The 12,423-nt window shown below is 37.0% G+C and overlaps 1 protein-coding gene across 1 annotated transcript in view; it reads left to right on the top strand.

Moving 5' to 3' along the window:
• The first annotated feature begins 1,330 nt into the window (after positions 1-1,330).
• The window catches only part of LOC113014347 (E3 ubiquitin-protein ligase RNF19A-like), a 30,598-nt gene continuing 19,505 nt past the window's right edge, over positions 1,331-12,423 (top strand). Inside the window, exon 1 of the mRNA XM_026155804.2 lies at positions 1,331-1,550. The gene's annotated coding sequence lies outside the window, so the exon portion shown is untranslated. The remainder of the gene's footprint in view (positions 1,551-12,423) is intronic.

Raw genomic sequence — 12,423 nt, forward strand, 5'->3', positions numbered from 1 at the left:
ACACATAAAAGTGTTCTCCGTGTAGTCGACCACTAAATATTTGGGTTAAGACTTGTTAGTGGTCATGGCAAAAATACAGTCAGTGTTATTTTTCGATTAGGATGACTCATAAAAAGAAGTTGAATGCTGGAGTTGTGGGTGTGTTACAAAACTACTCAGCAATGTCCGCAGGGGGACAGTGTTTCCTCTGCTACGTAAACACAGGCATGGTCAACGTGTCAAGTCATCAGCTGCAACAAGGAAGAAGTTTTCTAACTCAGTGAGTTATTTCACAAATAAAAGCTTCGTCCGGGAAAAGTAAAAGTAGGTAAAAAAGTAAGAGTAAAATGTTAAAGGTGGTAAAATTGTCCAGGTGATTTTATTTGGATTTGCAAATAATATGTTATTTTACTCATAAGAGCTTATCAGAAAATAACATTTTAGCACAAATTAATCCAAATTCTTAATATGTTTAGCCTTTTTAAACAAAATTCTTTATTTTTAGATGGCAGCTTATTTAAAAAGCATCTGACAAGATAAAAGTGTCATCTTCTGCCATTTGTAAGTTTTACAAATTAAAGAAACTTTAGACAATTTGGGAGAGATAAGATACACACATTAAATGGTAGACAGACACTGCAAAAACAAACAAACAAAACAACCCCAAACAAACAAATACAATATTCATCCAAATTAAATAACACTTTCATTTGAAAGATAATCATCAATAATTTTGTATGACATATAGTGCCACAAATGTTTATGTCATGCACTTTTTTGTATTGTGTGTCGAACATAATGCAGAATGCAGTTTGTCCTACTCTGCTGCAACCTATTAAAAAGCTATTAGAAATTGTAGACTTTAGAAAACAAGAAGAAACTGAATTGCTAAAGATTTGAACGAGGATGTAAGTGTTCTCACTTCCATTTATGTGTGTGAATGAGAGTGAGACAGTGAAGCTGCAAGGAGTAAAGGTAGTGAATTATTGAGACAAACAAAACCCCAAAGAAAAGGCTAACGTTTGATCATTCCCTGTAGGTTTGATATCCCCTGCTGGATCACATATAGAGACAGGTGTGGACACTTACGGTAGACTGAGATAGTTTGGACATGTGCAGAGGAGCAGCTGCATGTGTGTGTATATGTGTATATATATATATATATATATATATATATATATATATATATATATATATATATATATATATATATATATATATATATATATATATATATATATATATATATATATATATATATATATATATATATATATATATATATATACATATATTGCTTTACATCGGTTCTTCCACCGCTTATTAGAAAAGCCTTTATCGTGAAAAGCATTTATTGTGAAATTATCATATTACATATCGGAAGTTTGAATGTTGTTTTATTTTGGTGTTTAACTTGACCGCGGTAATCAGACTCGGGGAATGTACCTCGGCTGTCCTGCCAGGTTTTTTCTGCTGCTACACATTTTCAGGTACTGCTTCCTGCGAAATGGAGACAACGGTGTACACTTCAGCTGTGAAGTAAAGGAAAATCAGGGGGAGGTTTTACGACGGTAAGTTTTCACCTCGTAGCTCGAACCAGCTGAGCTTTTGTAAGATCAGAACTTCCTTCTCTTCGAGGCTGCTGGGATGCTAGCAATTTTTTTTCTTTTTTTTAGCTTTGTTAGCTTGTAAAATTTCCTTGTTAAAGTGGTGGTCGACAGAAACCTTTATCCGACACCAAATAAAGGTTTACGAGCGCGAAGGGGTGCTTATATAAACCACCCACTTGAAGTATTTGTTAGTGAGTGAGCATTTGGCTTCGGCTCAGCTGCTCAGCAACTCTTTGGGCGATTAAAGTTAAGTCACTAGCCACCCGTAGCTAGCAGGCTAACCCTGGTTAGCCAAGTGGAAATTGTAAACAATATTAGATCGTTTCTGCGCTGAGCTCCACACGACGAGTAAGGTATCTCATGCATGAACGTTTTTACTACTTTTAAAATAAGTTGACAGAGCTGGGTCTTTCCAGCTTTTAGTTTAGGGCTCTAAAAGCCGTGGCCACAGTTGAACTTTCGGAAAATATGCAACTTTAGCCAAAGTTCTTCTGCTTTTGTGTTTTGTTAGACATTTAGGCTAATATATATGTATACATATATAGTATACATGTATGTATGTGTGTATGTATGTATATATATCTATAAGTGAAGACGGTTTGCTTCTCTGTTTTGGGGGTTGTGGGGGAAGGTTAATGATTTACACTAAGTAACCTGCATGTAAAATCAATTTAACTATTACATTATGATCTCAATACAGATACTTCTGTACATTGTTTACTGCTGTCGCTTTGTATCACTGTTTTAATTAGTAGTAGCATATCAGTTGCTCAGTCCTTCCTCGATGGCGGTGCTGACTTTTAAAGCATGCATGTTAAATAAATTCAGGGCATCTTCACTGGGGCTTTCCGTCAGTGAGTCACGGTGCTTTTGCTTGCTCTTGATCCCCTGTAGCATTTCACTTGAACAGAATTAATTCCAGATTTGGGATTTGTACACAGAACCAAACCATTTGTGCTGTAGCTTTAGGAAAACTTGGTCAGTTCGGTGTTTTAATGTAGAAACTCAAACTTTACTATTCTTTCAGCGGCACAAGTGACTTGGTTAGTCAGCTTTTTTGTTGCTGTAGTACTACTGCCATGTTACACATAAATATATGTTATTGTTTACATCTCTTGAAACTAGGAATTTGTTTTAAAAGAAATATTACACATATCTTATGCACCTGCTATTTTCGGATGAGAAAATCTGTTTTTAAAAAATGTATAAATAAATAAAGAGATGACTAATAGAGGTCAGCCCCTCGTGGAAATTCATCAGAGAACTTTATTTACTCAAGCATGATTTGCATTTTTCCTTATTACATGATCAGAACACCTTAGGTTTCTGTCAGGTAAGGTAACACCGACTCATTGTGTCCTCGCCTGCCTTGCCTTTAATAAAAAGTACATTCTTAGCTAGGTAAAACCCTTGACAGGTGTATTGGTGGTTTCTAAAAAGTAGGTTAAAATGTTCTTCTTGTACTTTTATGATATAATACATTTAACTTTTATTTGCAGCTAACAAAGTTTGGGGACAGAAAACAAGAACTGGTTTCAGCTGATGACTAGTCTCAAATTGTCAAATCTGCTGAAATGAAACTCCTTCAAAGCTTCTTGGTTTTATTTTATTTTATTAGTAACCTGTGGCCGAGCCACAGAAGACCCTTGAGCTGAAGCAACATTTGCTCTATTGCAGTATTCCCTCTTATCTTATTAGAATGATACACGTATGTTGACTTTTTCTGTGGCTTGTTGAATGAACTAGCAAATAAGTATGTGCTGGGAACTGACAGAGAATATTTAAACATCTTTTTTTTTTTTTTACTGTCAAATAGGGTTAATAGGGTTTTTAGGGTTTTCTGCTTGTGACAAATGATTAAAATGTGAGTCTTTTGTTATGTGGGAACAGTAATAGGTTATATTACAGCTTTATCTTTGTGTTTATGATTATGTAACCAGGAATCCAGATAACATAAAATAGACTTCTGAAGAATATCGTAGTAAATGTGCATAAAACTCATCCTGGTCTTAAAGCAGGACATATTTTAATCTTCAGCTTAGTTCTGTTATATCCCTTCTACTGTAGCTTTAGTAGACTTTGGCAGTAGAATTTCAGCCAAATAAATTTAGAGGCTGTGAAATCAGTGTGTCCATGGCATATATTGCACAGTGAGCCTCATCTCTGCTGGTGAATTGTGAGTCGTTGTTTATGGGGGTTTCTTTCCTCCTTCATTGTAGAACAGAAATAGCTAGTGCTGTCCCCCGTCCCCCATAAATTCACCAATCTGCTTCCTGCTGTTTATAGTGAAAAGTCTTTAGCGGACAGTGGAGGGACTGTTATGTTATGTATTGATGATGAGATGCACAATGTGGAGAACTGAAGGAGTGGATTCCCCTAATGTCTCCTGTTCTGCCCTAAAGTAATGAGTGTTGGCCCCCAAAAAATATGACTTTCGTTCCTGGGAATCTCTTGACATCATTCATGACATCTGTGTTTGCCCTTTCACTTGCTGTAAGACTTTGGCTTTGTAATGTTTACATCAGGCTGGCATTATGTCTTCATCACCAACTTTGCTGTTAACTCAGATGATTTAGAGGGTACATGAGCTTCTGTGGTATTCTTGGAGGAAGAAGAGCAGGACAGTTAAGACTGAATGAATAACTCGATTTCAGACAACAAGTCATTATTGAACTATAAATTAGTAACTAACAGTGGACCAAAAATTGGAATCCTAAATATCGACCTACGTATGGCAAACACTTTAGGAAAGCATCACCGGTCTAGTGAATTCAGCACAAGGAGGGTTTTTTTTTCTCTTATTTATATAGTTATTATTTTTCCCTTGAAAAGTTTCCTTTCTGCTTCCAATCATGGTCACATTGTGGCACAATACATGTCCTGCCAATGGCTTTATACAAATCCACTGACCCGTAATGATGGTAATGCATCAGCAAAGAAAGGGAAGAACATGACTTGCATCTAGTAAATATGCTGTATTTCCTAAGAGAGTGTGACTCAACTATAGAAGAACACTGCCATTCATTTGAAGTAGGTTTATTTTAAAGTTTGTATTTCTTTTTCCTCTCTGGTTGCTAAGTATAACAGCTGTTTTCTTGTTAAATATTTGCATAAGTCAAACACCACTGTGTCAGTTTTGAGCACTGTAAAATATTTTAGGTACTTTCTAAAATAAAGACCTGGGTGATATTTAATTGCGGTTTCATATTTGAGAATTAAAGGGGCGGCGACACAGGATGTGACTAGCAGCAACCAGAAATGACGCGGATAATGATATTCAGCGATTTCAGGTGACAACCAGTGAAATAACAGCTGGCCACGTAAAGGTGGTGTGTCCCCGTCCAAACTAAGAGATGGTATGGATATAATTGATTGACATGTGACAGGCTGATAGATTAGAGAGTTACTTAGGCAGTCAGAGCATCAAATGTCCACTAGCCCTCAAACACCAGCTAAGGAGTGAGGTACAAAACGCGAATTGGTTTCTTTGTTAACTGGAGACTAAAACTGAATGCAAGTATCACGTTTGTTACAGTGATCTCTTGAAAAATCTGCTCGCTGAACATTTCGCGTCTGTCGTAGCTCATATGTGTCTGTATCTATCTGATAATGTGGTTACTTTGGAGTAGGGCTGCCACAAACGATTATTTTGACAGTCGACTAGTCACTGATTATTTCTACGATTAGTCGAATAATCAGATCATGCATCCATTGGACGTAAAACATACAGTTTATTGCACCAGCATGCATCTGCTCTTATATAACTATCATTAGCTTACAGCTTGAAGTGTTTAAGGTATGCGCTAACTAAAAATAAAGACAAGATGATAGTTTATTAAATTTTAATGACATCTCCAGATTGTTTTGGTGGAGTTTAATAAACTCAGCCGTCTGCTCCTTGCTATCTAAAATATAACAGGACACCGGAGTATACTCTCGAGTATCTCATACTTCTGATAATCAGTTGTCTGCTTGACGTTTATTCAGCTGTGTAAAAACTATAACTTTATTTCTCAGCCAAGCAGATTTACTCAGGAACAAATAAAATATAAAAAAAAAAAGCCAAACAATAAAATTTTTAAGTTATCTAAGTGACTTATATTAAATGTTTAACCTGAGTAGCGAAAGACGGCGGTGGGTTTGAAAACGATTTGCCGGGAGTCCGGTGTTCTCACAGGCTCGAGTGAGCCTTGAACCCCGGCTAGCTATCGAGCTGGTGGGTAACAGACGTCTCAGAAAACGTCGGAGCGCTTTTGAAAATATGTGGTGTCCTGATAAACTGAGCAGATATTTGAGGTTTACACAGCTACATTCTCGCCTGAAAACATGTTAAATGTTTATTTTGTGACCCAGAAAGAATAATAAGAGTAATATTAAAACTAACTAGCTGCCGCCATTGTTGACAAATGCGTTGGGCCGCGCTATGAATTCTGGGACACAGCTTCTTCTTCTTCAGGGTTTAACGGCAGCTTGCATCCTTGTACATGCAGTGCTGCCATCTTCTGTTTCAGTCCGTTATTACACTCTTAAATTCTACTACTTATTCCTGCGTCTTTTGGGATCTTACAAAGCTTCAAACGGCGCGTCGACTATTAAATTAGTCGTCGACGATTTTAATAGTCGACGTAATCGGAACTAGTTGACTAATCGTGGCAGCCCTACTTTGGAGTATATGTCATGTTGGAAACTGAAGTGTACACAGCATCCAGTGACACAGACGTGCATTGCCTCCAACATTGAATGAAGCAACTATTATAGTACTTCCAAAAAAAGGCAAAGCATTGGAGGAAGTGGGATCATATAGACCTATTTCTCTATTAAATTCTGATCAAAAAATTCTGGCTAAAATACTAGCGAGTAGACTTAATACAGTAATAGATAAATTGGTGCATTCAGACCAAACAGGTTTCATTCCAAACAGGAGTTCTTTTAATAATCTTCGACGTCTATTTAATATAATCTATTCCCCCAAGGTACAACAGGACCTACTTATACTTAGCTTGGATGCCGAAAAGGCATTCGATCATGTGGAGTGGTCCTACCTCTTTGCAGTCCTAGAAAAATTTCAACTGGGACAAGATTTCATCTCTTGGATAAAACTACTTTACAATAATCCCACAGCCAGAATTCTTACAAATCAGACATTATCAACTCAGTTTAAACTCAGCAGAGGTACAAGACAAGGATGCGCTCTTAGTCCATTATTATTTGCCCTGGCTTTGGAACCCTTAGCACAGACAATTCGAACCCATATGGATATACACGGTTATGATACAACATACACTTCTAATTCTATATCGCTTTATGCTGACGACATATTATTATACATAACAAAACCATTAATATCCCTCCCAGCAATTCTCTCCGTGATTGATAAATTCAGTACTTTCGCAGGCTACAAGATTAACTGGGGAAAAAGCGAAATACTGCCCATTAAATTAGAGAATAAACAATGGCTTACATCTTTCCCATTTAAAATAACCTATGAAAAAATCACTTACTTGGGCATTACAATACCAAAAAAACACAGCTCCCTAATGAAAGAGAATTTTCTTCCCTTACTGGAGAAACTTAAAAATAACATTCAGTACTGGAGGACACTTCCTATTTCTTTAATAGGGAGAGTGAATTCAATAAGAATGGTATTCCTCCCGCAGTATTTGTATCTGGTTCAAAACATCCCAATTTTCTTGCCCAAATCTTTTTTTAAAAAGATGGACGCCATCATTATGCCATTTATATGGAATTATAAAACACATAGAATAAAAAAAGACCACTTATGCAAACATAGATCCCTTGGTGGACTTACACTACCTAACTTTATGTACTACTACTGGGCATCAAATTTAAGAATAATTTCCCTTCTATTGGATGACACAGCAATACTCCCTAACGGCTTACAGATGGAGCGGGAGGATTGCCTTCCTTACTGTGTTGGTGGAATACTACTCTCTCCTATTCTTTTGACAAACTCATATTACAATTCGAATCCAGTGATTTATAATACCGTACAAATTTGGAGACAAATAATTAAGCACTTCAAATTGAAAAAACTATCAATGTGTACATCCATTACAGCTAACCCCTCTTTCCTTCCATCATGTGTAGACGGAGCTTTCAATATATGGCAGGAATTGGGAATTTGTAAATTAAAAGATTTATACCTAAATGATACTTTTATGTCATTCCAACATTTAAAAGATAGATTTGGATTGCCTCACAGTCATTTTTTTAGATATCTTCAACTAAGAGACTATATCCGTACATACCTGCCACAATTTGAAAACATATCGTCCGATCCTTTGGACAGATGTCTTAGTGATGGAAGGGGGTTTGAACAGAGAATTTCATTATTTTATAATTCAATACAGGAGATGAGTATACCTTCAACTACTTCAATCAAAGAGGAGTGGGAAAAAGATTTTGGGACTCTCCTATCAGAAGATTTCTGGCAGGAGGCCTTACACAACATAAATACGCCTTTTATTAATTCCCGTCACTGTTTAATTCAGTACAAAATTATACACAGACTACACTATTCAAGGGAAAAACTTCACAAAATGTATCCAGAGTGTTCCCCCCTCTGTGAAAAATGCAAGATACACTATGGAAATCTGTTACATTGTTTTGCACTATGTCCAAGGCTTCAGGGTTTTTGGTATGATATTTTTACTTATATGTCTAATATTTTTAAAAGTAAGATTGAACCAAATCCGACAGTAATCATCTTTGGGATTTCCAACGAAACACAAAATTTACAACACTCTCAAAAAAGGTTTATGGCATATGCTTTGATTATTGCAAAGAAATTGATCCTGCAGCTTTGGAAAGGCAATGAGACTCCTGTATTAAAAATGTGGCTTACTGAACTTATAAACACTCTTCACCTTGAAAAAATAAGATATAGTATGAATGACAATGTAAAAGATTTTGAATTAATCTGGCACCCTTTACTTATATACCTTGGGAAAATATAAAACTTTGTTTACTTGTTTCTCTTCCCTTTTGCCGACAGCCGGGGTATTGGGACCCCTTATGGGTGACTGCGGGGTTTTTTTTTTTTTTTTTTTTTTTGTTTTTTTTTTGTTTTTTTTTTTTTTTGTTGGTGTTGTTTAATTATTTGCCTTGTTAGTTTAGAAAAAAAGGAGCATAAGTTATGTTATGTCAATTTGTAAAAACTACAATCATGATACTTGCTCTCAATAAAAATATTTGAAACAGGAAACTGAAGTGTACACAGCATCCAGTGACACAGACGTGCATTGCCATAGCCAGTCAGTTGTGAAAGTAACCACAAATTTCACAAACGTTATTGGAAGTTAACACTTGAATTTTCAGAGCATCTGGATAGAAATCACCAAGCAACTTGGCATTCGTGATGGTATTTATATCCTTTTGATTGATTGCATTGTTTCTTCTTCTGCCATTTTTCTAATTGACTGGAAGAGAAAGGATCACCTCGAGTAGAGATATCCCACTGCTAACCAGTGTTTTGGCGGCAGTGCGGGGAAACCATGCATAAGTATAAATGCTGACAGCGGCGTTGGCTACATGGCAGGCTCTGGCAGGCATAATTTCAGTTTTGTTTGTGTGAAATGAAAAGCAGCGGCATAAAGCCAAAGATGGGCATTGTCAACATCCAACTAAAGTAAATGTTGTTAGGTTACAAGATTTACTTGGTTATTTCTTTATTTTATTACTTTTAAAACTTTATTTGGTTCTGTTCGTTCAGGCTTTTAACACAAACCTTTTAACGTCTTTAAAATACATATTTCCCTGATGCTTAATGGAGGACTGGACGAGGGCATGCTTGCTAAGGGTGAAAACCCCTCTCCAGAGGCCCTCTGTAGACCAATACCTCCACAAAGAGACACAACCATAGCACTGTAAATTAACCATAAGCCTGATCAGAGGGGAGTTTAGGCCTGGAAAGTTCTTCAACAACCCTGTGGTTATGATGGCAGAGTTCACAACCCTGCTGTGCTGCAGAGAGAAATTTGCTCTCAGCTCTGTTTGGAAATGCTTAAGATTTCAGTCGGTATATGGCATTAACCGTGCTGACGCAAAGCTCGATGCACAACAGCTCCGTGGTTGGGTTCATTATTTCCCGTTTATGGTTGGATGAAGCAGAGCTCACTCAGAGTGTCTAATGTCCATTCTTTATAACACAGCCTTATTATTTACTGTGTTTATATTACAATGTGTTGGCATGTAGAGCTTAAAGAAAAGTTTGTTTATAATGTAGCTTTGCAAATAGTTATGTCTTTTGTTTTGTGTCTTGACTTGTGAAATTTAAATGGTTCATTTTTCTCGTTTATCCCTTTGTGAAATAGGAAAATGATATCAGCACTTCCTGTCCTAGGTGGTAGAAAGTCATATTTCCCTGCTGTCTCCATGGTGATACATGAAGATGAATGTCATAATGACATGATAGAGTTTTGCTACGCAATCATTGCACTTCAAAAGAAGCTGTTGTCTCATCACTGTGTAGCAGATACAGTGGAAAAGTACCTCGCCCTGTTGCCTGTGACTCTGTTTAGTAAATAGTGCAGCATCAGAGGCATTCGCTCATGTACAGCCTGTCCCCACTCTCTGTTTAATGTCAGACATTATTATTATTATATTTGTCTGGCAAATAATGGGCTCAATAGAGTCATTACCCTTCAGGTTTATTTCGATGTCCAGCTGAGAGAAAGTTGGCCTACACCTTATGAGTGCGGGGAAATTGAACAATAACCAGTTTGAATTTGCTTCCATGCGTCTGATCCCGTGGATAGAAGCAGTGACAGCTGTACAAAAGTTAAATTATTTCTTCTTGGTGTGATATGTAAACACAGCTATGTAAAACAAAAAATAGATTTTCTATAGCGTTTGTCATCTAGTCTCTGGGCTGTCCCCTGGCCCCACGCCAAGAACTTTGAATGCATTGTCATGATCAGGAAATCTGTCCTCAAGCTGGAATGTAACCAGAAGTTGGCGTACGTGATAAACACTTTTCTGAGGAACATTCAGAGCCACTTATTTCCAGTCTGGGATGGTAAAAGTATTTTTATCAATATCCCAGGGAGCTTGCATCATCTTTACCTAAATATAGACTCACCAAACTCACCGCCAAAGGTTTTCCTCATAATGCTATCACATTACCAAAAAAGCACCCATAGTCAAGTGCAAACTATTTTAAATCAACATGAGACGGGCGTCAGATGATGAGAGCCGAAATGTGACGGACTGGGTTCGGTTCAAAAATAGAAAAAGTAGATTATAAAAACAAAAACTGGCCAATTCATGATACAGGAAATGCCACATCTGGGTTGACAGCTTAGCTGTTTAAAGTACAGGACCGTAATTATGTTAGCCTAGATTCCCAAGGCACAAAACAAATGTTTTCTGGTTCATTATGAAGGGTGTGTGACTCTGGGTTGGGAGGTGAGAGAATTCAGCTAGGCACTCAGTGAAACATATATATAAATGCCAGTTTAATCAACACAGTATTTCTATTAGAGTGTCTAGTGTGCTGTCCATCAGCAAACATTACAGATTTATGTGCCCCAAATATTAGCTAAATTGTTATTTATTAGTAAAATAAGTGACAAAATTCCTCTCTGAGTCTGAGTGCACCTCGTTTGGGGTAATTATGGTTCAACGATGGCAGTGAGCAGGCAGTTTGTGGGCAGCTTTGAACTGCCCATTCACCTGCAGTGTGTCAAAACTATGTGGTACAACCGGTCTGTCGCTTGTCCAGTTGTTGGTCCATCAGCATTGTCCACTGTCTGCGCTTTTCATGCTGTATGTATTTATTTATTTTTAAATCTTTGAGGTGGGGGCTGTTACGCAGGTCGTAGAGCGCGTCCTCTACCAATTGGAAGATCGGTGCATCGATCCCTGGCACATCCTGCCCATTTACCCTTGAGCAAAATGTTGGTGTGTGAGTGTATCCGAATGTTGGGTATAAGTGCTTAGATACAGTAGAGTATAGTGTAGTATAGTATAGGGCTGCTCGATTATGGCAAAAATGATAATCACGATTATTTTCACTGAAATTGAGATCGCGATTATTTGACGATATTTATTTAACCCTTTAAGACCTACTATAGAACCAAGTCCGCCAGAGCTTATATTATTTTTTTACATGTTGTAGTGCCATTTGTGGGAGCATTTCAAGTTGCTAAATAACTGTTATAGCCCATATTTTAATAATATGTATGCATTAAGTCCATAGTAACTACATTAATTGCAAAAAAGTGCAATAAACTACAAAAAAATTGAAAATCGTTTTTGTTTTGTTTTTTTACATATATTTCTACTTGGAGAAATTTAAGAGGCTTATCCTTCAAAACTTTAAATACAAAAAAGTTGCAAAAAATAGTTTACAACAACAGGAAATTTATTTTGAGTGTCTTCATAGTTTTATTTTGGAGATACACCAATTTTTATATACACTGCAGGTAAAACAAAAAAAACAATCCTATGATGCAAATTTGCAAAGAAAACAGCAGGTGCATCAAAATAAACTATTTCCAGCAGTGCAATTTGAGTTCTAAGCATCCCAGAAACTATTCAGAAAAGTCAAACATGACCAGTAGAGGTTTTTAAGGTCTACAAGTAAAAAACTACATTTCCGCGAAAATGACGTCACTTCCGGTTTCGGCCAGGAAATGGCGGACATGAGACAGTTCGCGCTGACATCTGTTTCACTGTGGGAAGTGTTATGAACAGCTGATCGGATCGGCAAAGCGTGTTTCTGGAATATTATGTTTTTGTTCCTGCAAGCGCTTTTTATGCAATTTTTGCAAAGCTATATGTGGAAGGAAACCGTGACCGAGGACAAGCTGAT

This window comes from Astatotilapia calliptera, chromosome 22, assembly GCF_964374335.1.
Source record: "Astatotilapia calliptera chromosome 22, fAstCal68.1, whole genome shotgun sequence".
Lineage (NCBI taxonomy): Eukaryota > Metazoa > Chordata > Actinopteri > Cichliformes > Cichlidae > Astatotilapia > Astatotilapia calliptera.